The sequence below is a fragment of the Halichoerus grypus genome, chromosome 13 (genome assembly GCF_964656455.1).
Source record: "Halichoerus grypus chromosome 13, mHalGry1.hap1.1, whole genome shotgun sequence".
Classification (NCBI taxonomy): Eukaryota; Metazoa; Chordata; class Mammalia; order Carnivora; family Phocidae; genus Halichoerus; species Halichoerus grypus.
Window position 1 is genome coordinate 87187525 of NC_135724.1, and position 27082 is coordinate 87214606.

Sequence of the window (27082 nt, forward strand, 5' to 3'; positions counted from 1 at the left end):
GCTTCTCTGTCAGGGAGGGAGGTTGGACCTCCTGACCTCTTGTGCCTTCTCATTCCACATTCTGTGACAGATCCAAACTTGTATTATTTTAATTTCTTGTCATATTCTCCCGTCTCCTCCTCTATAGGAAGAAAGATGAGCAGTAATTGATTATGTCAAAGGCAAATTTCATGTGTTATTAATCTGTGCCCTGGACGTTATCAGTTGTGTCACTTCTAGGATTTCAAAATTCTGTAGTTATAAAATTGGGCTACTCTACTCAGGTGGTAGAGCATGGAGTGTGGTGGCTTGCTTAAATTCTTTCAGAAAGAACACATAGCTCCAGGTAAGTAGGAAACAAAATCAGTCTTTGTTTTAGGACATGAGATCTTAGGAGAGGCTCATAATTTGAAACTAGTATGTGACAATAGAACTTGAGGCCTTGCCTTATAAATCCCAGTCTGCCCTAACCTTACTTTCTCATTTGTTACTTCTCTTCATGTGCATCTGAATCACATCTGCCTTTGTTCCTTTCTTAAATGTGTGATTTGAGTGAGTGACTTAAATGCTGAGCCACAGTGTCTCTTATAAAACAGGGAGCGTACCTGCCTCATTGTGAATCTTGAATGAAATGATGTGATATGCTCAGAGTAATGCTTGACTCATAATAGTATTATTCACTATTTGTTGCTTTATAATTAATCTCAGTTGTTTCATATGGTTGAAAACTCAGCTGGCCGGGTTCTAAATAGCACCTGCCTATTACATATAGGCCTATAATGACGTGATACTAAGCCGTGGACAGCCAAGCAATTGTGAGCACTGACTGCACATTAAACACCTACATTTTCAGCAAATAAAAAAGAAACAACCAGGAAACATGAAGTTGTTGCAATTATTAGTGTAATATTTTAAATTCTAGTTTTAAGTATTCTTGCTCTCAAGATGACCGCACCAGTACACCACCATTCAGAAGGGTGACAGCTATCCTTATGTAGCTAAATAGTCTATATAATATAGTTGAAACCCATCGTTTGAAATCACTGGTTTGTGCCTACTTAACTAGGCCTGCCCGTGTCTAGCTGCAGTGAACAGCACAGATGCTGACATGGCATACTTTACAAGTCACAGAGACATAAATGGAATATGGGAATGAGGAACAACGATTGAGTGTTGAGTCATGAAGAAAGCACAGAATTCAGACTGAGGGAAGGGAAGAGCTATCACCTGAGTCTTCCTCTGGGATCATGATGAGAGGTTGAAAGGAAACTGCTGGGAAGTGAAGAGAAAATAATAGCTGGCAAACGGAGGCAGAATGGGCAAGAGCTCTTTCCAAAGAGTGGGTTAAAAGGTTTGAAGTTCTGGGGCGCCTGGGTGGCTCAGTCGTTAGGCATCTGCCTTCAGCCGAGGTCGTGATCCCAGGGTCCTGGGATCGAGCCCCGCATCGGGCTCCCTGCTCAGCGGGAAGCCTGCTTCTCCGTCTCCCACTCCCCCTGCTTGTGTTCCCTCTCTCGCTGTGTCTCTCTCTGTCAAATAAATTAAATCTTAAAAAAAAAAAAAAAAAAGGTTTGAAGTTCTATATGCCCATTTCCCCACCTCCTACGAAAAGACAGACCCAAAGCTTATTCAGCCTTGCAAACCAGCCAGCTGGAATCTGCGGAGATTATGATTTGCTTTCAGCTCTGTAAATCAGATGTACACATCAGCCTAGAGCAGAAGAATAGGACACCCCAACCCCAGGCTTTGCTTTCTTCACGTGTAAGATAGAAAACCAGAATACTGAGGGATTGTGAAGATTGAAAACCCAAAAAAGTGCCTAATACTTGGCTTACACATAATGAGCATTGAGTAAGCAGCTATAAGACACCAAAGAATGTTTCTAAGATTTACATCAATGGAAAAAAAAAAAAAGGAACTTACTTGGGAAAACTTGTCCAGACATAGGCAAAAACCAATTTTCATTCATCCATGCTGGATTATATATGTGAGCTTCAGATGAAGAGTAAAAATGAAGACCTGCTATCAATGCTTTCAACCTCATCCCAAGACCAATGGAATGAATACTTAGAATTCCTGGCATCCCTGAATCAGTACATGATTAACAATTGGGTGGTCACAGAGAGGACCACTGTTTATCCGATCAGCACAATAGCTGCAGTAGCTCGAACAGGCATGGCATTTGGATTTATTGCATATATCAAAATTTTCAAATACAGGTAAGCCTTTTAGTTGTGCAGATTTGTCATTTTTTGTCAGTTAAAGTATATGTGATAGGGTGAAAGCACTTAGTTAATTTTGAACACTTCTGTAATCAAAAAGTTAAAGCAATAAATGGGAAAATAGATGTTACCTAGATAAGTTTAGGAAGAAATTTAAGCTAATTTAAGAGTTTTTAAGTATGAGGCATGCAAACGATTGGAAATAGATCAATATGGCAAAAATCGTAAGTGCTTCTGAAGGTAAAATCTTGCAGTGCACAAAGCTTGAGATGGAGGGATTGTGTACAATTAAATCATTGTCATAACCAGATTTTTTAAAGTCTAGGAAGAGACAGAAGCTGTTAACCTCAAAATTATTAGGACACGACACTCAGTTTGGTGGGAGGGCCAGCTGCAAGACAACTTGGTCTTCCACCAACCTCAGGTAAAAGTGAGCATCTACTTAGTATTATAAACGTGCAGATACCACAGGAGCAGTAAAGCAACTGATGGTGCTAAGTTTGGTTCCTACCTAATGTCAAACTTGAGAAAATTCTGACCGTTCAAATAAAATATTTTTTCTGGCTAGATTTCACATTCATTTTGTGTCCCAAACAACCAGTTCTCTAATAGTGATATTCAGCTGCAACCAAATACAGAATTTTAATAAATCATTCAGCCAAGATGTATATTTGGTGCAGCTGTAGAAAAAATTCTAAGGAGCCATTTTAAAGTGTATTCCTTTTTTTCTTCTAGCCACCCAATTAGCACAGTATCAAATACCATGTCTCCCAGAGAGGACCAGCCCACACACCAGTTGTTCAGGGCCACTGTACGAGAGAACAGTAACCAGTCATTATGTTCTGGGACAGACTGGCTGCTTGACCTTTCCAGCAAAACCCTAGCAAGTTAGGTAGGTGTGGCAGGAGAGCAGGTGGGATAAAGATGTTTCTGCTGAGCTTGGCAGAAGTTCATTTGCTATCTGCTGGAGATTTGCTCCATCCACCAACTCAAAGAGCCTTTAGAGGAGTCCAATTCTATACCTGTTAGTTACCAAAATGAAATCACATCTTTCCAAGTTTTGATGACCCACCCACAAACACCAATATCTTCCTTCTCATGTTTAGCGTTAACCCTAATGATTAAGGGATAGCTGGAGTTGACTCAATCTCTTAGTCGGGAGGCCATGCAACATTGATAAGATGCATGGATCCGTGGATCGGGGATTGCCTGGATTTTGTTCAGCTTGGCTCAGATTGATTTCAAGTCTGCCTCCTGTTTCTATTGTTCTTCTAGGGCCATAGGGTATTTCTCAAGACAGTGGAATAAGGACAAAAGAGGAAAGAAAGCCAACTATCTTTAAGATTTGCTGCAGTGCAAATTGCTTATTGGGTGCACATTTTGGTCACCTCTGCTTTTACATTTATACAGAGTTGAGAAAGGTGATTTGCATTCTTTTCCCAACTCCAGAAAGCTAGGATTCCTCTAAGACAGTGCTGTTCATACTCTCTTGACAGGTGGAACCCTTCAAACAAAATCATATCAAAGACATCCATGAAGTGAATAAAATCAGAATGGCTCTAAAAGTAGAGGCTGGGGTCTCGGTGTCCCCCACCAGCTTCAGTCCCCAAGGCTTGAAACCACTGCTTTAAGAGGACTATTGCTTACAGGCCTGGGTTTGTAGACCAGCTTCGGTAAGATGTCAGTACAACTTTAAACTGTTAGAGCTTTCTCAGCTTCGTGATGCCTTGTCTGATAGCTAACTAGCTAAGAAATTTAATCCAAGTACTCTCCCGATAGAAGGTCAAACAGGTAATCACTTCAGGGTTATTCAGCTGCTTTCCCTTCTTAGCATTTCATCATGAGACACAGATTGGGAAAGCATTCTGTAGATCGGAACCCAACATCCTTAGGAGGCCAGGGTTTTTCATTGAGGGGGTTCCAGCACCACTGTCTTTGTTTCTTGATTGTGTGTGTGTGTATAGTTTCATTAAATGTATTTCGCTGTGTGTATATCAAGGTATATTACCATTTTATGTGTTACATATTTCATATGCTGTATATTTTTTTAGTGTCTATTTTTTGTGAAGTACCTGAATACAAAAAGATACATATATGTAAAACACCACACACCCACTACCTGGGTTAAGAAATAGAATATTACCAATATCTTAGGAGCCCCCTGGGTGTACCTCCCCAATTACACATACTCCCTCCAGAGTTAACCACAGTCTTGAATTTGAGATTAATCATTTCCTTGCTTTTTATTGTGTGTGTCTCTAAACAATATAGTGTTAAATTTTGCCAGTTTTTGAACGTTACATATGCTGTGTGTATTCTTTTGTGAATGGCTTCTTTCAACATTTTCTTTAAATTTGTTTTTAAGTTTTATTCAAGTAATTTCTATACCCAACATGGGCCTCAAACTCAAGACCCCAAATCAAGAGTTGCACGCTCTTCTGACTGAGCCAGCCAATTGCCCCTCAACATTTTTTAAGAGATTTATCTATGTTGACATGCTGAATTCCCATTTTATGTTTTTGGGGGGTATGGTGGTGCATACTTTGTCTTGTCTTTTTTTTCTCTAATTTTTTCTATTTGTTTGAAGTTTATTTTTTATGACTATTCTTTTAGTGTCTACCCTAGTAGTTCCAATACGCATTATTAGCTTTAGAAGTTACTATCTTTGCACTTCACATTCTCTTTCCTTTGGGATTGATGGTAAGACATGTGTTAGACCCCATTCTTCCATCTCCCTGTAACCTCTCTCTCTTTTCCATCTCTGTCCCTGTGATTTGCATTCTCAATAATACCTTCAGCTATAGCTTCTAGTTTACTAATTTTCTCCTCACTTGTGCCTAATCTAATCCAGCCACTGAATTTTTTTATTTTAATTACTGTATTTTATTTCAAGTTCTGTTTTTGGTTGTTTGTTTTTCAAAAATCTGCTTGGTCATTCTTTGTCATTTTTCCCTGCTAATCTTTTGAAACTTATATTCTATTCCTCTAAGTATAATAACCATGGTTATTTTATATTCCATCTGATTATTCCAATATCTGAAGTCTCTGGGGGTCTGTTTCATTTGTTACTCCTACTGGTTTTTCATTGTTGTTTCCGTGTGTTTTGTGACTTTTGAGTGGGAGTTGCCCATTTTTCCTTGCATTTTTACCCAGGAGCAATCTCTGTGGCCTGAATGGAAGTTGAGTTCTTCTGTCAGTCAAGATTGAGTTTGCCTCCGCAGGTAGACTAGAACAGTGATATTACAGAAACTTTAAATTCCTCACTTGAAATTTTTCAGATCATACAGGTATCATGAAATTGGGCCTCAAACCTATACATCCTAGTTGTGAATTCTCAGGAGAGAGCTTTTTATTTCCCTCTACCGAGTGCCAGGGTCAAGATAGGCAAGGTTCTTTGCTATCTCCTTATGTGTGGCAGGGTTATTTCTTCTTTATCTTTATGCCATATTCCCAGCTGTATTCAGGGTCCACTATAATTAGGTTGAACCATGTGATGCCTACAAAATTCAGCAGTGTCCTAAAGTTGGGGCAAAAAACCCCAGCAACTTTCTAATAGACCTTGAGTAGGTCCTGGCCTTTATCCCCTTCCCCAGGAGCCCTAGAAAGTCATAAAAACTGAAGCAGAGGGGTGCGCGGGTGGCTCAGTTGTTAAGCGTCTGCCTTCAGCTCGGGTCATGATCCCAGGGTCCTGAGATCAAGCCCTGTGTTGGGCTCCCTGCTCGGCAGGAAGCCTGCTTCTCCCTCTCCCACTCCCCCTGCTTGTGTTCCTGCTCTCACTATCTCTCTGTCAAATAAATAAAATCCTAAAAAAAAAAAAAAAAAAACTGAAGCAGAGGGTCTCTGGGGTTTTGTAGAAGCCTTGAAGACAGAAGCCATTTTGGTGCTCCCCTGCCTCCCAAAGCTCAAGGTTCCTATTTCCACTTTGTTTAGGGATCAATCTGTTAATCCCCTTAATGCCAGCCCTGAAGTCTATTTTTTATTTATTTATTTTTAAATATTTTATTTATTTATTTGACAGAGAGATAGAGAGCACAAGTAGGCAGGCAGGCAGAGGAAGAGGGAGAAGTAGGCTCTCCGCCGAGCAGGGAGCCGGATGTGGAGCTCAATCCCAGGACCCTGGGATCATGACCTGAGCCTAAGGCAGCCACTTAACCGACTGAGCCACCCAGGCACCCCGTGAAGTTTACTTTTTAAAAACAGACTTTTTATGGGGCGCCTGGGTGGCTCAGCTCGTTAGGCATCCACCTTCGGCTCAGGTCGTGAACCCAGGGTCCTGGGATCGAGCCCCATATCCGACTCCCTGCTCAGCAGGGAGCCTACTTCTCTCCTCCCCATTTGTGCTCTCTGTCGCTCTCTCTCTCTCTCAAATAAAATCTTTTTTTAAACATACTTTTTATATTTGATTTAACATTTTAGTTGTTTTAATCAGAAGGGTCTGTCTCTCAGGATCTTTCTCCGTACTTTGGAGAGATAGTTGATCTAATTAAGTTGAATCCTTGGCATTGTTTTTACTGCTGTTTTACAAATTCAAACATACCACCACTTAAACCCAGAGATTTTAGAATCCAGGTGCCTGTCAGATTTCTCTTTAATAGTTTCATCCTTTGATCCTGGATCTTACTTTAAATGGGAATTATTTTTTACTTTATACTTAAATTGTTTGAAGTTACCACCTGCGAATCCTTTTAAGGTCAGAGTGTGATATAGAAAATAGTTTACTGGGTTGGTGTATTGCTACAGTTATTTTAAAAACTCCTGTTGATTTGTTGTGCAGTTTTCCTCCTGTAAGAATTTATTCAACCACTTGGCTTCCACACCAGGAAGTGAAGCTGCTGTCATGGAGAGATTAATTATCAGGACTGATGGAGGCCAGACAGCAGGCCAGACAGCGAAGCTCCTCACCCCGCAGTTCCACAGTTCAGCTCTGGGGTTACTGACATGGGTCCGTGAGCTCCCTGAAATTGTATGCAGCGTATTACCTGTGAGTGCATGTGTGAATCTTTCTAAGGAAAGGATTTATAGTTTCATCGAGTTTGCATAATTAGAGAGTGTAAGTGGTGGTTTAAAATGAGTGAGTGGGTTTGGGTGCTACCTCAAACTTCATTTGACTTGAAAGTGGCTATTCTCATAATTACCATAATTCTAGAGAGTTTCTAAAATACAAAGATAAATTCTTAGGCCTAGAATTTAATTCTCTCTCTCTCCCCTCCCCCTCTCTGGTCTCATGTTTTAAAATGATATTTATGCACTCTTCCCAGTAATTATCTCACTCATGGTTCCTTTGCCAAGAGTAACAGAGATCCCATTGATAATAACTAATATTTACATTGTGCACATTTGTGTTCATTTTGATGAATAAATAGTAGAATCATACATCTTCCAGCCATAAGGGAATTTTCTGAGTTGTTAATAGTTTCTCGACAATATAGATGGGTGAGATTCAGTTTTAGCTTTCTATTCCTTTAAGAATCATTTGTTAGGGGGCGCCTGGGTGGCTCAGACGGTTAAGCGTCTGCCTTCGGCTCAGGTCATGATCCCGGGGTCCTGGGATCGAGTCCCGCATCGGGCTACCTGCTAGGCGGGGAGCCTGCTTCTCCCTCTGCCTCTGCCTCTCTCTCTGACTTTCATGAATAAAAAAAAAAAAAAAAAAAAAAAAAAAAAAAAAAAAAAAGAATCATTTGTTAGAAGAGGAACGCAAATTCAGTATTATAAGGTTGTCCGCGAAGTATGCTGCTCCAGCTAGTTCCTACATAAACAGAGAGGTACCCATTTTTGTAATGAGTTTGTGGATCCGTGTGGCCTGCGGCTGGTTACACTAGCTCCCAAGTCTACAGAGGCCCACCTGGGCAGCAGTTCCTCCTTCCGAGAGCCATGCTGGGCAGTGGTTAGAGCCCAGCTCTGCAGCCTTGGGCCAGGGTGGGGATCGTCACTGCCTCTTCTGGTTGTGTGGCCTTGGGTGAGTCATTTAGCCCCTCAGTGCTTCCTTTGGATAAAACAGATGATAACATCTACATCAGTGAATGCTGTGAGATTAAACTTAAAAGCTAATACATGGAAAGAACTGAGACCCAGACCCATCATAGCTATGCAATGAATATGAGGCATTATTATTATTATTGTGACTATTTCCTGCTGCCAAATCCAGGTAGCATTAAATGAATGGTGTAAAACAGTTAAAGTAAAAACAAAAAAACCAGGGGCGCCTGGGTGGTTCAGTCAGTTAAGCATCCAACGCTTGATTTCAGCTCAGGTCATGATCTTGGGGTCATGGGATCAAGCCCCGCATTGGGCTCTGCACTCAGCACAGAGTCTGCTTGTCCCTCTCCCTCTCTCCTCCCCCTGCTCTTGAGTACATACGCTTTCTCTCTCTCTCTCTAAAATAAATAAATAAAACAAATCTTTAAGAAAAAGGCTTTAGATAGATTAAAAAAAAAAAGAGATATACCTAAGCTGCTTTCATACTTGAAGGGGAATTAAAAAATCATGAAAACAAAAATTAAAAAAACTTCATTCCCTCACCATCAAGTACTTAGTAACCAAAAGTAGAATTTGTCTGTGAAAAGCACTGTTACAAAATTCTACTCTACGAAGATCCACAGGCTTTCTGTAAGGAACACCAAGCTAACTAGGAAACTGAAAGAAAAGTCATTTTATACAGTCTCAACAAATGAGTTATAAATTAATATCTTTAGCATTTTTAATCTTCTAAATGAATTTATTGTGGGGGGTATAATATATGTAAATAATTTTCCAAAGCCGCAGATACCGTGTTAAAGTAAATCTTCCCTTCACCCCAGCCCCCCAGATGACTCTGTTCCCCCACATGACTCTCCCCAGATACATCTGTTCCTGTTTTTTGTGCACCTTTCAGAGATAGGCCATGCATGCACCAGCATGTATGAGTACACACCCTACTGCATCTTTTTTTTTTAACATAAAAGGTACTGAAACATTGTTTTCATTACTTAACTACATATTGTAGACATCCCATATTAGCATATTATAGAACTAATTCTTTCATCTCCACCCCGATTCTAATTTTTCAAAAAGCTTATTTAAAAAACCTTCTTCCTTTGTTGAAAGTAGAGAATTGTGAAGTCAGGAGTACAATAGAAAAATGAGGGGGGTGCTTATGATCCGACACGGGGACCCATTTTATGCCAGCAGAACTGTCAGTATTTACCCAGAAATATTTGTTCTTGTAACAAGCCAGGTTCCCAGCTCTGGTTCCTCAAGTGTAGGTTGAGGAGTACCTACTGAATTGTTGCCAAAAGAGGGAAATGAGCTCAATGGGCGCCCATACAGCTTTGTGATTGTGCCACAAGGAAGCGGCAGGGGCCACACCCCTGATGCGAAAAACGAGGGCTGGACCTCAATGGGCCTGGCGGGGCTGCCAGGGGAAGCTGCTGGCTCAGCGTAGCTTTTCTACTCCAGTGTTCATGGAACCTGGGTGCTCGGGCTACGGTGGGTGTTTTTCACTGTCTCTTTGTAGTAGCTAGTGGTCATGCATGTGATTAAAAAGTTGTTTTCAAGGGTAGGAAAGGAAAGGATAGGCACTGGGGGGTCTCCTGAGCCTTAGTTTTCTTCTCCAGAGACAAGGAATCCCTAATTCTGTACGCTTATAAGGATAAGTTGATCTTTTTTTCCTTACACACTGATTTTTTGCACACTTCTACATCTTGCTTTACGTAAGTCTACTAACCTATACTCAGTAGTAAATCTTGGAGATCCTCCTATATTATGTGTACATACTGCTGCCTTATTCTTTTTAGAAACTGCCCAGTATTCCTTTACATAGCTTCACTGTTATTAGCTGCGTATGGATGGACTTTTAGGTTATTGGCTATTATAAATCATGCTGGAATAAAGATTGTTGCCCATACTGAGGTGTACACATGTTCAATTCAGGTGCTAGGTGTTGAATAATTTCCATGAAGTCAAATTGTGAATCAAAAGGGAGGTCGATTTTTTTTTTTTAACTCTTCATTCTGGAAAAATGTCACGTATCCACCCCAGCGGACAGAAGGGAACTGAAGCCCCTGCAGCTACCACTCAGCCCCAGCTCAGAGCCGAGCTTCTGTCCTCTCCTTCCCTCCCCAACACGATCGTTGTGGAAGATGCCCGAGCTATCACTGTACCTATAGATACTTCAGTCTGTTACCTCTGAAAGGTGATTTTTACCATTATCATACCTAATATCCAGTCAGCAAAATACTGAAATCCGTGAGTTCATAATGGCACAAAAATATTAGGGATTGCACAATGTCCATACTCTGAATATCTCATGCCTTCTTCATTTGTTACCTAGAATACGTCTCTGCAAAGAAACTTCCCTTCACCTGCTACTTGATTACCCTGAATTATATAATATTAGTAGTCATATTGTTAACTAATACTCATATTATTGGGGTGCCTGGGTGGTTCAGTCAGTTGAGTGTTCATTTCTTGATTTTAGCTCAGGTCATAATCTCAGGGTCCCAGGATCAAGCTCCATGTGCCCGAGTGTCTGGCTCTGTGCTTCGCAGGGAATCTGCTTCCCCTCTCCCTCTCCCTCTGCCCCTCCCCTGCTCTCACACTCTCTCTCTCTCTAAAATAAATAAATTTCTAAAAACCACAAAATAGTGGCTCCTGGGTGGCTCAGTCAGTTAGGCATCTGCCTTTGGCTCAGGTCATGGTCCTGGGGTCCTGGGATTGAGCCCTGCATCGGGCTCCCTGCTCAGTGGGGAGCCTGCTTCTCCCGCTCCCTCTGCTGCTCCCCCTGCTTGTGCTCTCTCTGTCAAATAAATAAAATCTTAAAAAAAGAAATAAAAATCTTAAAAGAATTAAAAACCACAAAATAATATTCATATTATTATTCTGAAACCATTATACATACCATAGGATGAAGGAAATTATTATGTTACTATTGCTAGGAACTAAGATTTTCACTAAGAGAAGAGATACAACAATGTAATATCAAAGAAGTAAAAATTGTATAGTCCTAGGAAATAGCATAATTTATTAAAGACTTATTTATAATTTTAGAGAGAGAGGGGACGGGCCAAGGGAGAGGGGAAGCAGACTCCCTGCTGAGCGCAGAGCCAGCACACAGAGGGCTTCATCCCAGGACCCTGAGATCATGACCTGAGCTGAAATCAAGAGTTGGACACTCGGGGCGCCTGGGTGGCTCAGTCGTTAAGCGTCTGCCTTCGGCTCAGGTCATGATCCCAGGGTCCTGGGATCGAGCCCCACGTCTGGCTCCCTGCTCTGTGGGAAGCCTGCTTCTCCCTCCCCCACTCCCCCTGCTTGTGTTCCTTCTCTCGCTGTGTCTCTCTGTCAAATAAATAAATAAAATCTTTAAAAAAAAAAAAAAAAAAGAGTTGGACACTCAACCGACTAAGGCACCCAGTCATCCCAATAATATATTATTAACAATAATATATTATTAACAATATATTATTAACAATATGACTACTAATTTTTTTTTTTTTTTACAGTTCTTTTTGTCCATAGATTTCATTTCTAGTCCTTCTGGGATGCACCAATTACTGTTTTCAAGTCACCTGAGATGATTCTTTTTAAGTTATGTTTATTTAATTTTGCTTTTGTACTTAAGGATAAAATAATTACATGGTCCCAAAGTCAAGTACACAAAGCAAAGTATGTTCCAAGAAGTCTAGCTTCTCCCCCTGTCCACCCTGTCCTTACCTCACCCTCACCCTGTTTATCCCCCTAAGTGTGCGTGCATGTGTGTGTGCATATGTGCATGTTTAATAAAAGTAAAGACATCTGTGTATTCCTAGGCCCCCTGTTTCTTGAAAAATGGGAGGCCATCACACACTTGATTGCACCTTGCATTTTTCTTTAACAGTTTCTCTTGGAGCCCATTCCGTGGCAATATTTGAGTTCCTCTTGCCCTTTTCCAGCTCTATGATCCTCCAGGGTGGGATGTATATACTTTATTCAACCAGTTAGTTCTCTGCCAGTGGACACTGGGGCAGTTCCCAGCCCATGCTTTCATGGTAGTGTGGTGGTAAGCAGCTGGCACATTCATCTTTCCAAGTTGCTGGCCCAGTGTCTTTGAGATAGGTCCACAGAAGAGGTATTGCTGACTCCAAGGGTAAATCTGTATGCTTCCTGTTAAGTTTGATATATTAATTTGCCAACCTACCTTCCAACAACAGTGTTTGAGAGTAGACTGGTTCACTCAAAATGCACATTTGCAAGACTGGTACCCAATTTGGTGTCCCTGTGTGTTACCAGTGTCCTTGCTTGACCCTTGAGGCCCTGGTTAGTAGTCGGTCACAGGAGCCCGGGCTCACTGACCAGGCACAGACAAGGAAGGGATGGGACTATGCTGAGTTAGAACCAGGAACCGGGGCCATTTTGATGCCAAGTGTCCCTTGGTCTTTCATTTCTTCTGTATTCTTCTAGGTCATTTCTTTGGATTTATGAGGACATATCTGTATTTGTGAATGTGTACATGTCTAGATGTGTCCGACATCAAGTTTCAATAACCCATCAGTAAGTGCCTTTTGATTACAGGTCAACACACCCTCAGTTCCTTCCTTCAAAGACAGATATTTATTGAATGGCTGATAAGTCCTAAGTGGACATTAGAGGTGTCAGAACAATCTCTTCACCCTTCCTGGGCTACAGGGTTATTTCCACGAGGGTGAAACTGGAAATGATTAGAAAACAACAGAGCCTCCCCACAGGTGATGCGGATGGGAATTTCAGGCTGAGGAAGGGATGCATCCCTGGGCTCAAGTATCCCTTTTTCTCTCAGATCTACTTTGGGAGACTGTTGCTCACAGTTAAATATTCCCCAACTTTTTTTTTTTTTAAAGATTTATTTATTTGACACAGAGAGAGAGAGACAGCTAGAGAGGGAACACAAGCAGGGGGAGTGGAAGAGGGAGAAGCAGGCTCCCAGCTGAGCAGGGAGCCCAATGCGGGCCTCGATCCCAGGACCCTGGGATCATGACCTGAGCCGAAGGCAGACGCTTAACAACTGAGCCACCCAGGCGCCCCCCCAACTTTTCAAAAAGATGTTATTTATTTACTTATTGGAGGGGAGGGGCAGGGGGAGAGAATCTCAAGTAGACTCCACATTGAGCGTGGAACTCAATGCAGGGCTCCATCTCACAACCCTGAGATCATGACCTGAGCCAAAATCAAGAGTTGGACACTTAACTGACTGAGGCACCCAGGTACCCCGATAGTCCCCAACTGTTTAGACAGTACGGTTGCCTCTCTAACTTGCTCCCCATTCTCTCCTGGTATATGGAGGGGAAAGTTGAGTGGAATTAACCCACTACTCCTTGGCAGAGACATTGGTTTAGCACTGGTCAGCCCAGCCCGAGCCACCTAGCACCCAGTGTTCCCCTGGTCAGAGTGTGTTCAGAGATGGAAAGACAATCCAGATTGACCTAATCAAAACAGAAGGAAGCCCAGGACCATCCTTTGACTGGGGAGTGGGGGCAGCACCAAGAAGGCCCCGCTCCTCTAGAAGTGATGGTATGCCAATGTTAAGCCTACAACTGCTACATTTTGCAACAAGGGATGAAAACTAGCCTGGGGAGAAAACCAACCCAAGGGAAATAGCAGGGCCAAGAGAATAGCAAACAGCCAAAGTCTTGATCAGACCGTACCTGAAACCTATCCTACTACTGGACTAGTTCAGTAAAGAGACAAATTTCCTTTATTATATAGGTCAGTTTGAATGAGTTTTCTGTTACTTGTAGCCAAAATGCGCTTCTTATGTTTTCCATCAACTTAGTGATAGGAAAAAAAGCAGCTTCTCAATAAAATGGTTTAAAATTACTATCAAATATCAACAGTTGTATCACTCAAGTACCTATATCTTTGTGTTTCCCAGGAAAAATCTTCACAGATCACCTTTGTGATCCAGCCCAGCCCACACCTTCTGGTGGCAGATGGGGTGGAATTGTATGGGAGGTCATTTTAGTGTGCTCCTTCCCCCCTGCTTCCTTCTCCGAGAGCAGAGGAGTGAAATCCCCCACGCTGATAGGCACTGAGCACCTTCCAGTGCTTTTGTAATCCCTCTAGATAAGCAATCAGAGCCTAAAGTTGGAGGGTGCGGAGAAGAAACGGTGCCACCAGCACGAACTGGTGTGGCTCAAGAAACTGGACGTTGCTGGCCAGAGCCCAAGGAAAGACCCTGCACAAGCTGGGTGATGCCCATGTTCTGTTTGGTGCAAAACCTGGTGCCCGTCCTGATGTCGGCCCCCATCCCTCCCCCCTCACTGTGAGTGCCAGGCTCCATGCTGAGCCCTACTACAAGGTAGGTACTCTGATCCCCGCTTTGTTGAATAATGAGGAAACTGAGGCAGATTGTTATTACTAAGGCAAACGATACATTTTTTAAAATGAAATGTTAGCCCAGCACAGGAGGCACTCCGTAAATATGCGTCAAGTGAGTGAATGTTACCTATTTTACTGGGGTTGCAAAAGCTGATAACTCATTAGTGCCTTTCTTCATCCAGGGCTATTTATAGCAGCTACTCTGCTCCAGGCCCTGGGGAGACAGAGGTCCTGCCCTCATGGAACTCAGTCTGGTGGGAGACATGGGCAGTGAGCCAAGAACTGAGTGTCGTGCGTAGGTGTGCATGAGGCAGGCATGGGGGGCGGCCTGGGAGTGTTGGGAGACCCTCCTAAGGAGCCGCCATTGTGACAGCCGAGCATGAGAAGGAACGGCTGGACCCAGCTGACGGGCACAGCATTTCAGAAAGAGGAAGAGCAGGTGCGCCCAGCCCTGAGGGAGGAGCCTGGTGTATGAGAGGAAATCAAGGCCGGCAGAGCAGGAGCGGAGTAAAGGGGTGTGGGCAGGGTGTAGAGCATGGGCCAGATAGACAGGGCCTCCTGTGTTTTAATCCCAAGAGCAAGGGTCCTGAGCTTTGTGATTTAAGAAATAAGCACTTTATTCCTTAACCTGGTGGTAAAGACACGTTTGTATAGTATTCTGCATAATTATTTGAATGTCTGTGATATTTCCTAACAGAGATGAGATTGTGTCAAAATTGCTGTCAGTACAGTGTGGGGAGCAGGTCTGAGGAAGACGAGTGCAAGAGCGGACTTGGAGAGACTGTTACAAGCAAGAGACAGTGGTGACATGGCCCAGGGTAGTCGTGGTGAAGACAAGAGAGGGTGTCCCCCCACGACATTGGGAGGCAGAATTGTAGGGCTTCACATGAGTCATCAGGTGGGGGGTAGGGAATAATCAAGATCCTTTTTTTTTTTAAGATTTATTTATTTGACAGAGAGAGAGCACGTGAGCACAAGCAGGGGGTGTGGCAGAGAGAGAGGGAGAAGCAGACTCCCCACTGAGTGGGGAGCCCAACGTGGGGCTCGATCCCAGGACCCAGGGATCACGACCTGAGCTGAAGGCAGACGCTGAACTGCTTACCCGACAGAGCCACCCAGGGGCCCCTCAAGATCCTTTTCTAAAATGAAAAGCCATGTGCGTAACAAGAAGTTCTATTTCCACTGGGAAGACAACAGGCATTAAAGCACAGTGCTGACTAGTGGGGACTCTGGGACAGACAGAACTGGCTTCAGATTCACCAGCAGTGACGTGAGGCAAGTCAGTCAGCCTCTCTGAGCCTCCGTTTCTTTCCTTAAACATGTCCAGCGGTTGCGAGGATTGCATAAGAGCGTGTGCACAGAAGGCATTTCCTCGCACAGTGCCAGGCGCGCGTGAAACAACCAGTCAGTGGAAGGGCTCCGTCTGGTTGTTACTGAAAATCTAGATTTCTTAACACCCAAGTTGGCGGCAGGATCTTGGTTGGATCCCAGGTCACCTGGTTCAGCCACTGGTTCTCAGACTGGGTGCCATGGGACTCCCCTGCAGTGCTTGACAGAAATACAGCGTTCCGGCCTCGCCTCCGGAGATTCTGATTTGGAAGTTGGGGCCCAGGAATGTGTGGTTTCATCGAGTTCAGTCCCAGAGTGATGCAGATACTGGGGTCCTCGGACCACACTTGTAGAGACCCTGCTCCAGGCCCTACTATAATAAAACACACCGATACTCCCCCAGCACCCCACCACCACCACCACTGCCCAGGTGGTGGTAAAAAGAGGCCTGACATCCCTGCCTCTGTTAGTTACTCTTCTGGGGGCAGTGACAGGAACACCAATCAAACTGGCTGCAGCAGGAAGGGAATTTATTGGCCTGTGCAACTCCCATGTGCAGGCTAGCTCTGCTCCTGTCTGCGTTGGCCTGACCCCCAGGCAAGCCTTCTCCACATGCTGCCCCCCAGGCCCAGGCTCACCCATCCTTGCAAATGGCAGTCCCAGCGGAGGAATCGTCAGCAAAGGGGCCCAGCCAGAGCCTCCCATGGAGCCCCACTGGCCTGGTTGGGTCAGCCACTCTCGAACCACTTGGGTTGAAATTAGGGGACAGCTGACGTCACCAGAAGAAGGGGGACAGGTGCCGAGCAGGAAGAAACTGAAGATGGCCACCACACTCCAAAGGGGAGCTCCGATGAGAAATATCCCTACAAACAGCTCTCGCAGGCGTGAGCGCCCAATGGCCAGGGATGGTCAGGCTGTGGCCAGAGAGCACTTTGTAAGGTGCTGCCCCGAGAAAGGAAGTTTTCTTCCAAATTCTCAAGCCTCCCGACCTCGGCTCCCAGAATGTCCTTCTTCCGCCTCTTCCTAACCCAGGAGACCCAGCTTCACGATCGCTGTCCCCGAGAAGCCTCCTCCCTCAGCTGCCCTGTGGCTTTGCGCTCTGCGTGCCTGTAACCGTAGCTGCCGGAGGCAGGGTGGGCTCCAGTCCTGCCCTGCCCCTTCCCAGCTGGGTGTCCTCGGACAAGGGACTTCCTTCTCTGAGCTCTGTTTCTCTCATCTGTCTGGAACCTGGCCGGTTCCCGAAGCGCTCTCTGCACTTCCTCAGCCATCAGAGACTTTTTCCGCGGGGCACACGATGCCCTAAATAAAAGGTACGTTTCTCACGGTCCCTGGCAGCTGGGTGTCCCGGGACTAAGGGCTCCCCATGGGGGGGGAGCCGCAGTGTCAGAGGCTGTCTGAAGGGATGGCTGGCATGCATCTGTCATCTCTTGCTGGCGCACACCCTCAGTCCTGCTGCCTGAGACGCATGCACTGCCACCTTTGACCCGGAGGGAAGGCCCTGGGAGTGGCAGAGCGGTGACCCGAAGCCACTCAATAGAACAGAGCCACCGTACCTGCCCCGCAAGTCAGGCCTCCAGCCTTTGGCATGAGAAGTCACTTCTGGTTTGTTTGAGCCATGATAATTTGGGGCGCTCTCTTAGAGCAGAACGTCACCCGAACTCAGAGTCCCTGCCTCCCAGGGGTTGTTGTGGAGATTAAATGAGAGGATGTGGTTAAGAGGCCCGGCATGGGGCCCGATGCACAGTAGGCGCTCCTCGAGCGGGTGGCTGCTCTGTCCTCCCAGTTATTCTAACCGTCCACTTCGTTGTGCTCACGTACATGAGCGGCTTGTTGGCCGTCTGCCTCCCGCCTTGGGGCGGGCACCTTCCCGCCAGGGGCTTTGTCTTCTCTCTCTCTCCCCCTCAGCTCTGGCCTGGTTCCTTGGATGCCAACGACAGAAACCAGCTCCGGCTGATTACTGGCAGACCGCGAGGCTCCCACAGGCTGGCAGGGGAGGCCGAGACCCAGGCTTGGCACGGACAGGCACCCCCGGCCACAGAGCGGCTGCACTGCAGATCCCACCCTGATGGGAGCAGATGCCAACTGTTTGAGGTCTCCCCGCATCTCTCCCCCTAGGCCCCGTTTGGGCCACATGCCCACCTCTCAAAAGAGGGGACACCTTGGTGAACACTTCCACCGGACCGGACCCAACAGGACTAAGTTCAGTCCCCAAACGGAAAGTGAAATGGCCACTGAGCAGTAAACGTCCCAAGTATGGACGGGGTCTGGATGCTCCTGGAAGTGAGGAACAAAGAGCCTGACCCAAACACGAGTAAACTGTATCGCCTCTCAAACACGGACGTCTGCACGTGGCTGCTCGGGGTGAGTGGAGGGGTGGATGGTCAGCGGCGGCATCCCTGAGGCCCAGGTACCTTCCAGCCCGGGCTCTGCCCTCAGGCTGCGAGCAGGAGCTCCAGACCTGAGGAGGAGGAAGAGAGGAAGGCCCCTCCTGAAAAGAGGACAATTCCCAGAGGCCCCAGCACACAGTCCCCCAGGTCTCACTGGCCAGAGCACTGCGTCACACGCCCTTTCTGGAAACATAATGGCAAGGACAGATGGAATCACCAAAATGGGTTTGGACTAATCTCCTGAGTGGAAAGAAGTTGGGGGTCAATCCCAGGTCTGCTTCTGGGCCGATGTGGGACCCATCTGGTCGAACCTGCTCCAGCTGGCCAGGAAGGCTGAACCACATTGTTGAGTATTTTCCATGAGTAACCAGCAGGTGGGACAAGGCAGTGCTGCTCAGTCCTTTAGTTTGAGGTTCTGCTCACCAGCATGAGCGTCAGAATATACTTCCAGGGTCCTGTGCCTTCGTCTTTCCAACGTTAAGCCTCACCCTCGTCAACAGGCAGGGAAGATTCCAGAGGCCTGGAGAACTTGGCTCACAAACATTAGCACCCCCGCTCCTGGGCAGGCAGGTAAGGAGTCCATCGAGAGCCCCGCCATGGAGCAGGCTTCCTGATCCAGCTCGGCTGCTCACCGGCTGCATGGCCTTGTACTTAACCTTCAGAGACTCTGTCTTCTCCGTGGAGTGGGGACAAGATGCTCGGCACACCTTAGCCCGACATTCTTCTATTCTAGGGACCATCTAGGCTAGGGGCTCTGTGTGGGCCCTGCCAGACCTCCCACTGTTGTCCCCTCTCTCGGCTCCCTTTCGTGAGCAGCCACTGTTCCCGGTGGTTCCTGTGTCTCTTCTCCATGTCCCTCCTTCTCTGCACTGTCCCTCCCTGTCGGCCCACTCCCCTCAGCTTCTGACACGCTCACACTTCTGTCTTCCTGGACCACTGGCCTCCTGGCCTCCAGGACCCACACGCCTTTGGCTTTTCCTTCTTCCTCCGGTTACCCTTTGTGGTCCCTCTGCAGGCTCCTCCTCACCTGCTCAACCTCTAGCTCAGCACTGGGCCCTTTGTCCACACCCCGGGGTCAGCCTGGCTCCGGGTTTTCAGCACCAGCTCTGTGCTGATGACCCCCTCAAAGAAAAACCCCATGTGTTTCTCCACGTTCCATACTTTTGTTTCAACAAACGTGTGGGTTTTCCACACCCAGGAGTTCCAACACTAACTGCCTGGAGTTAGTGCAGACCCCACAGGTTAAGTGCTGTCCCACAAGACCCTGCAGCCCCACCCCCCACCACTTCAGACACCATTTGAAAGTCCAGGTTTTCACCTGGGCCTCTTATAAATCAGAGGTTCCCATGACCCCTCTTCGGGTTCGATCACTTGCTAGGATGGCTCACAGAACTCAGGAAAACGGTTTACTTGTAATTAAGGATTTATTCTAGGACCCAACACACAGACCGATGGAAGTGATGCACAGGGCAAGGTATTAGGGGGTGGTGTGCAGAGCTTCCAGGCCCTCTCCAGGCATATCATCTTCCCAGCACCTCCACCTATTCGCCTGTCAGGAAACTCAACTCTTCCGCTTAGAGTTTTGACTGGAGACTCCACTGTGCACGCACAGTTGATTCAATCCCTGGCCACTGGTGACTCACACAGCCTCCAGCCCCTCTCCCCTCCCCCAGAGGCTGGGCGGGGGTGGGAGGAAGGCAGGGTAGAGATGGGACTGAAAGTTCCAGCCCCTGGCAGCCAGCCCCCCATTCTTGGGGGACTTTCCAAAAGTCACCTCATTCACATACACTCAGGTGTGTTGGAAAGGGGCTTGTTATGAATAACAACAGATGCTCCTTTCATCTTTATCACTCTGGAGGCTTTTCAGGAGCTGGGGACAAAAAACAACTATAAGTTGCTCCTAGTACTCTTATCACTTAGGAAATTACGAGGGTTTTAGGCGCTCTGGTCAGGAGCCATGGACGAAGACCAAAATATCTATTTCTTCTATCACAACATCACACCCCAAACCCCTCTGCCAAGTTCCAGACTCAAATCCTACTGCCCACATGACCCCTCCACTTGGACAGTTCAAATGTGATCACAAACAGCTGGGATGTCCCCTCCCAGACTTTTCCGTCCCAGCGAACACTCGGGCGTTGCACACTCGGGCGCCTCCCCCTCCGCGTCCAGTCCACACGTGGTCCCGGTCAGTCCCATATCCGGTATCTGTTTTACCTCCCGAATCTGTGCCCATTTTTCCGTTCCTCCTCCCAGCACACTCGTCCCAGCCATTATCTGGCCTGCACTCCCACTTCTGCCTTCCCCGAGATCTACTCCCAAGCCAGCCACCAGAGTTACCTCAGGAAAAGCAAACCGTATCAATGGATGAAAGAATAAGCAAACTATGGCACCGCCACACAACGGAATATTCAGCCATAACAGGAATGAAGTACTGATCCATGCCACAACATGAAGGAACCTCAAAAACATGCTGAGTGAAAGAAGCCAGTCGCAAAAGGCCACATACCGTATGACTCTGTATATAGAAATGTCCAGAACAGACAAATCCATAGAGACAGAAAGCAGGTCAGTGGGACCTTTGGGCTGGAGGGGAGTGGGGATGGAGACCAACTCTTTAATGGGCACCAGGTGTCCTTCTGAGATGACAGAAAAGTTCTGGAACTGAGTAGTGGTGAGCGCTGTCCAACATTGTGAATGTAGCGAATGCCACTGACTGTGTACTTTATAATGGTTATGTTATGTGTATTTTACCACAATAATTTAAAAATCAAACTGTGTCCCTCCCCTGCTTAAAATTCCTATGGCTTCCTGCACTTCACCTGAACTCCAGTGCTTCCTGTTGGCCCCTGCTCTCCTCTCTGACCTACTTCTCACCACTCTCTGCCCCTCCTACCATGTTGGGATAATTCTGGCCTCCTTTTGGTTTCTCACCAAGCCAGGCTCTTTCCCACCTCAGGCCCTTTGCACATACTGTTCCCACTGCTTAGAAGGCTTTCCCCTCGCTTCATGATTGGCTCTACCTCAGTTTTGAGTGTTAATTTAAATGCCACAGAGAGGCCTTCCCCAACCATCCTACCTCAGTGGGACCTCCTCTCTCCCCACCACTGTTAATTCTCTGCCATAACCCCCTGGTTATTTCTTTCATAATACCACCATTGGGTCTTTGTGTGCCTCCCTACAGAGAGTAAGTTCCATGAGAGGAGGTGGGCTCTGTCTGTCTCATTCACCTCTGTGTTCTCAGTGCCCAGCACATAGTTGGCACTCAGACACTATTTGCTCAATTAATGAAAGATCACCCAGCTAGCAAGGGAAGGGATGGAGGCAGGATTTAAACCCAGGTCTCTTTGATGCCAACTCTTCTGTTCTTTCTACTCCTCCACGTGATTCTGAACTATGTATGAAGCAGAAGCTTGAACCAAGTATCAGAGAAGGGGGTCAGAGTTAGCCATGACCTCTAATGTAGCTACATGATCACATACAGGTATGCCAGCCTTGTGTGGCTGTCACCTCCTCTAGATTAATCACATCTGCTGGCAAAGCAGCCTCTGGACCCAGACGGCAGATGTAACTCTGGAAAATCCAAAGAGGGCCCCAGCTGAAATCTCATGGACTTCTCTCCTCCTTTCTGTTTCCTCGCATTCTCCTCAAGCCAGGACCTCACATCGCCCTAGAAAGGGAAGCAGTCATCTGTAGCAGCTGAAAACACTGGCTTGGAGGAACCAAAACCAGCAGAGGCAGCCCCCTCTCTTCCACTGGGTCAAGCCAGAATGAGCCCATGCCCTGGCCCAGTGCCCGCTCTCCTGGGGCACAAGCAGACCAGATCCAAGGGCTATGCTCTGACCTTCCTCAGAATGCTCCATGAACATCAAAAGGCAGACACCAAAAAGCTCCTGGGACAGTGACAGACTCGTCCTTGAGCAAGCTGGGCTTACTGCTTGATAAGAAAGGTGCAGTGGGGGCAGGAAATCCCTTGTGCAAGAGGACTGTGTTGGCATTTCTCAAACCAGAGAACAAGTCCTTCCTCTAAAGCAGGAGTTTCTACTACTTTTTTGTAACATGGGTCCTCTTCTCCGGGGGAATGTTTTTAAATGTATAATATAGAATGCCTTGCATTACAAAAGACCCATTATCTTGAAATGCCGTTGTTGAATTATTTTTTAAATTGTCATAAATATATGAGAACTAACAGCTGGTTTAGTAACTACAGTAATTTTGAAGCAGGGGTGAGTATAAGCTATATTTTAAGGTATCTGCAATAACTGTCTTGTGATTTGAAGACATCTGTGATCTCGATTGATGACAAAGCCGTGGGTCCTGCTAATACAAGTATGAGCTGTTACCTGCATTCATCATGGAAGGAAATGCTCAGTTTCAGTTAAGGAAAATAAAGTAATTTTTCCCATCCTAAATGACCAGCCTTAGACTCTCTGGACCATAGAGAAACATGCCCGAGCCTTGCCTCCCCAACTCACAGGGGAGCTCTCTGAAGACGGAGCTGCTCCTTCATCTTCTATTAAGTGTCTGGAAAGGGCCTGCCTACCACATGGCAGGCATCCAACATGACCCTTTGAGTCTCTTGGATCTTCTAGGCAGAGAATCACATAGATTGCAGATGAGAGATTTTCTCTTTTCAGTCTTTGTCCTTCTCGCTTCCTTTCTTGTCTCACCAAATTAGCTGGGCTCTTCTGTACACTGTTGAATAGAAGCAGTGACGGTGGGCACCCTTATCTTATTACGCTCCATATTCACTTACTAATTTATTCAGTAGAGATATAAAGCACCTACTATGTGCCAGATGTGACAAAATTGAGATCTTTTCCTGTCCAACTGAGAAGACTGAGCAGTAGAGGCATTCTGTGGACAGAAATACTGAGAACATCACTAAATTCTCCCTACTTGCTAACCTGCTCTCTTAGGATCCTGATTCCTTAAAAGTATGGAAATAGGTCCCTGCTGGTGGTCCCAGTCTCCAGGGCACCGGTAAGGTTGGCAGGTGTGGGCTGCCCCAGGACCACGGCAGGGCGGGGCAAGGAGGCAGCACACGGGAAGGATGATGACAGATGCCTCCAGCAGGGGTCTGCCAGAAGATCAGGCCAGGGACATGGTTTGAGCCTTGCCCTCTTAGGGCCTGTTGAGGCCACCACCTGTCTGCACTAAGCTGGTAACTACAGGCAGGAGCAATTGTTAAAGCCAACGGAAAGAGGGTTGCAGCTTTGGGGTGGGCAATTAGGGGAGGAGATACCTGATACCTGTTCTCTCCACCTCTTCCCACTCCTGAGGGAGTGGATGCAGAGACCAGACCAGTGCACACATCCTCTCCACTCTGTCCAGCTGACACTGGTAGGGGAGGGACATTTTTAATCAAATATAAGATTGACATTTAAAATGGACCAGACTAGGGGTGCCTGGGTGGCGAAGTCGGATAAGGGTCCAACTCTTAGTTTCGGCTCGGGTCATGATCTCAGGGTTGTGAGACTGAGAGTCTGCTTGAGATTCTCTCGCCCTCTGCTCTCCCCCCCCACCCTCAAATAAATAAATATTTTTTAAAAAATAAAATGGATCAGACTATGGCTTAAGGACTGGAATAAGAATGTTGCAATAACAAAATGTGACTGAGAAGTCAGATGAGACTGAGATGTTATTTATTTATTTTTTTTTAAAGAGAGGGAGAGTGAGCGTGGGGGTTGGGGAGAGGGAGAGAGAGAATCCTCAAGCAGACTCCCTGCTGAGCGCAGAGCCAGACACACACGGGGCTTGATCCCAGAACCCTGAGATCGTGACCTGAGCCAAAATCAAGAGTCCAATGCACAACCAACTGAGCCACCCAGGCTCCCCCAGACTGAGATGTTTTTAAGAAAGCCTACTGCCCTACAGGAGGTGGGGGGGGGGCAGGATTGGGAAAAGCAGACTTGGTGGAAGCCAATGGAAACATTACCGCTGTGATAGGCAGACAATAGGCCCCCCCAGAGATGTCCCCATCCTACCCCCCAGGACCTGTGAATATGCTACCATACCTGGCAAAAGGGACTTTGCAGGTGTGATGAAGTCAAGGCTGTAGAGAGGGGGAGAGGAGCCTCGGTTATCCAGGGGGGCCCAGTGTCATCACAAGGGTCTTTTCAGGAGGGAGGGAGAAGGGTCAGATCTAGAGGAGATGAAAGCAGAGGTGAGAGGGAAGCCGCCAGCAGCTGAGGAATGCAGGTCGCCTCTGGCAGCTCCAAAAGGCAAGGATCCCCCTGGAGCCTCCAGCAGGAACAAAGCCCTGCCAACACCTCGATTTTAGCCCTATTAAGACCATTTAGACTATTGACCTCCAGAGCCCTAAGATAACAAATTTGTGTTTTAAGCCACTGGGTTTTCGGTAACCTGTTAGAGCAGCAATAGGGAACTAAGACAGCCCCCAGGATGGAGACTCCTCCCGCCCCCCAACTAAACCAGAAGCAGGGAGATGTGTAGGAGAGGGCCTCCACCCTGAGGTTTGGGACAAATGGTCCTTTTAGGAAGACAGAGGCTAACGGAAACGGATTCCAGGACAGTGCCAGAAATGAAGCGTGAGCAGAGTGCTGGGGAAGCCCCCGGAGGAGAGGGACGGTGAAGCTGGGCCTGGAAGGTAAGGAGGAGTCAGCCCGAGCAAGGGGGCTCAGCCTCCAGGCGGGAAGGCTCGTTCCTCTAGCGCAGAGACCTCCTCCCCCCATTCCGGGGTGGCCTGCGGGCTTCAAGGTTGGCCATCCCTTTAGGACATTCTGCCCGCTCTCCAACCTCTGCAGGGCAGATACAGTGCAGGGGACAAGCAAAGCCACTCAGAGCCACCCCTAAGTGAACAGGACGGGGTGCCGCCGGACCTCAGGCCCGCTTCCCCGAGCGTGTGTGTGGTGGGGAGGGGAGTGGATCCGCCCCCACTCCGTCCCGCAGGAGGAAGGAAGTGGTTCCCTCCTCCCACCCCTTCCCTCAGGCTAGCCGGGGACAGGATTCTCGTGATTCGCGATTGGCTCCCACGGGCGGGACCTTTGTCCATCTGCGGGAGCGCAGGAGGCCCAGGCCAGGCCCCGGGCCTGCGGAGCGGGAGGGGGGCGGGGGAGGGGGCCAGCCAGAGACCAACAGGGACACAGACAGGCCAGGGCAAGGGCGCTGAGACAGGCAAGAGCCCGGGACCGTGGCGCGGGCAGGGTTAGAGGGCGGCCCGGGGGGCGGGGCGGGGGCCAGGGGGAGGGGCGGGGAGGAAGGGGCGGGCGGGGCGGGCGCCGAGCTCGCAGTTGCTGCGGTGGCCGCCGGCGGGAGGGGCGCAGGGTAAGTGCTCCCCGGCTGTTAGCGCGCCGCCCCTATCCCGACCCCTCCGGGAACGGACCCTCACCCCCGCCTCGGGCCCTCCCCCGCCGCCCCCCGTTGCCCTCTGTTCCAGCGTCTAACAGCGCCGGCCAGCGCGGGCAGACTGGGACCCCCCCCCGGGGACCCCCTGCCCTGTCCAGGGCGTACTAGAGTCAGGTGGAGGGGCAGGACAGGAGACGCCGTGCCACAGGTCTTGGAGGGAAGCCCCTCTTGGCCTCAGTTACCTCCCCTTGAAAACCGGAGCGTTGAGAAGCATTTGTATGGCGGGCTTAACCTGGAGACAGGTGCCTTCATCACCCGCTGAGCGCAGCAACAGGTGAGGTAAGTACCATCCTTGTCTCCCTCTTACAGGTGAAGGAACCAAATCTCGGGCCAAGCCACTTGCCTTGGGTCATCTAGCCAAAGGAGGCAGAGCCAGAACTTACACCCAGGTCTGTGTGAACCCCTAAAACCTTTTATTCATCATCCCTGCCCCCCCCCCCCGGGAGACTGCAGGGGGAGAAGTGAGGATAAAGGTAGTACTGGGTATCCCAGGAGGAGGCTGAAATGAGCCAACCTCAAGGGCAGCAAATCCTTCACCTGGGGGGCTGTGTCTGCCTTTGGCTCCAGTTATGGTCCTGGGCTCCTGGGATCGAGCCCCGCATCCAGCTCCCTGCTCAGCGGGAAGCCTGCTTCTCCCTCTCCTACTCCCCCTGCTTGTTCTCCCTCTCTCGCTGTGTCTCTGTCAAATAAATAAATAAAATCTTAAAAAAAAAAATCCTGCACCTGGGAATGCTTTTAAACACTCAGGTCTTGGGGCGCCTGGGTGGCTCAGTCATTAAGCATCTGCCTTCGGCTCGGGTCATGATCCCAGGGTCCTGGGATGGAGCCCTGTGTCGGGCTCCCTGCTCGGAGGGAAGCCTGCTTCTCCCTCTCCCACTCCCCCTGCTTGTGTTCCCTCTCTTGCTGTGTCTCTCTCTGTCAAATAGATAAATAAAATCTTAAAAAAAAATAAACATATCTTGGGGCAAGGTGTGCTGAGGAATGAGAATGGTGGGTTGGGGACAGGTGAAACTCCAGGACACAGAGGTACAGCCAGCCCATGGGAACTTCCAGATCTCTAGGCAGCACCTCTGCTGGGTGCAGGGGCTTTTGCAGGCTTAGCCATAGGACTTCACCTCTCCATACCTCTGTTCCCTTAACTGTCCCATGGGGTTAAGCATGGTACTTACCTCACAGCAATGCTGAGATGAAGTGAGATGCTTGGTATAAAGGCTTAGCCCAGCTCCTGGCCCAAGGTTACTACGGAGCTCTGCCCCACCCACACCCCAGCTCCTTCCAGCCCCTCTGAAAGCACTCCTCTGTCCCAGACACTTTTAACCTCAGGTCAGTCAGGGCTATCTGAGATCTGCAGTATTTCCGGACAGCCCCACCAGCAGCTGGAAGCTTCTTGAGTAAGACCAAGCGTGGCAGCAGCAACTTCTCACACTCTTGAGTCCCTGGGGGAAAGACTAGTAGGAGCAGCGCTTTGAATATCTTTGGGCTGAGGCTTGCACA

At 47.7% G+C, this 27082-nt stretch overlaps 1 protein-coding gene and 3 long non-coding RNA genes across 6 annotated transcripts in view; 2 read left to right on the top strand and 2 right to left on the bottom strand.

Moving 5' to 3' along the window:
- LOC144379941 (uncharacterized) overlaps nucleotides 1–27082 on the bottom strand; it is a 120050-nt gene that overhangs the window by 86917 nt on the left and 6051 nt on the right. The gene's annotated exons all lie outside the window — the stretch shown is intronic.
- On the top strand, nucleotides 13265–22360 carry LOC118527926 (uncharacterized). Its single transcript, XR_004913350.2, has 2 exons — nucleotides 13265–17143; nucleotides 17739–22360. It is a non-coding gene; the product is annotated as an uncharacterized LOC118527926 (long non-coding RNA).
- Nucleotides 19626–26993, bottom strand: LOC118527923 (uncharacterized). The gene is made up of 5 exons (XR_013443514.1): nucleotides 26758–26993; nucleotides 24238–24365; nucleotides 23473–23560; nucleotides 23009–23077; nucleotides 19626–22915 (listed from the first exon to the last, which is right to left on the bottom strand). It is a non-coding gene; the product is annotated as an uncharacterized LOC118527923 (long non-coding RNA).
- HVCN1 (hydrogen voltage gated channel 1) overlaps nucleotides 25281–27082 on the top strand; it is a 35808-nt gene continuing 34006 nt past the window's right edge. Inside the window, exons 1-2 of one of the 3 annotated variants that reach the window (XM_078060993.1) lie at nucleotides 25281–25357; nucleotides 25898–25977. The gene's annotated coding sequence lies outside the window, so the exon portion shown is untranslated. Of the gene's footprint in view, nucleotides 25358–25457; nucleotides 25508–25659; nucleotides 25868–25897; nucleotides 25978–27082 lie in introns of those variants that run through there. The other 2 variants (XM_036080046.2, XM_036080048.2) reach the window with 2 other exon arrangements.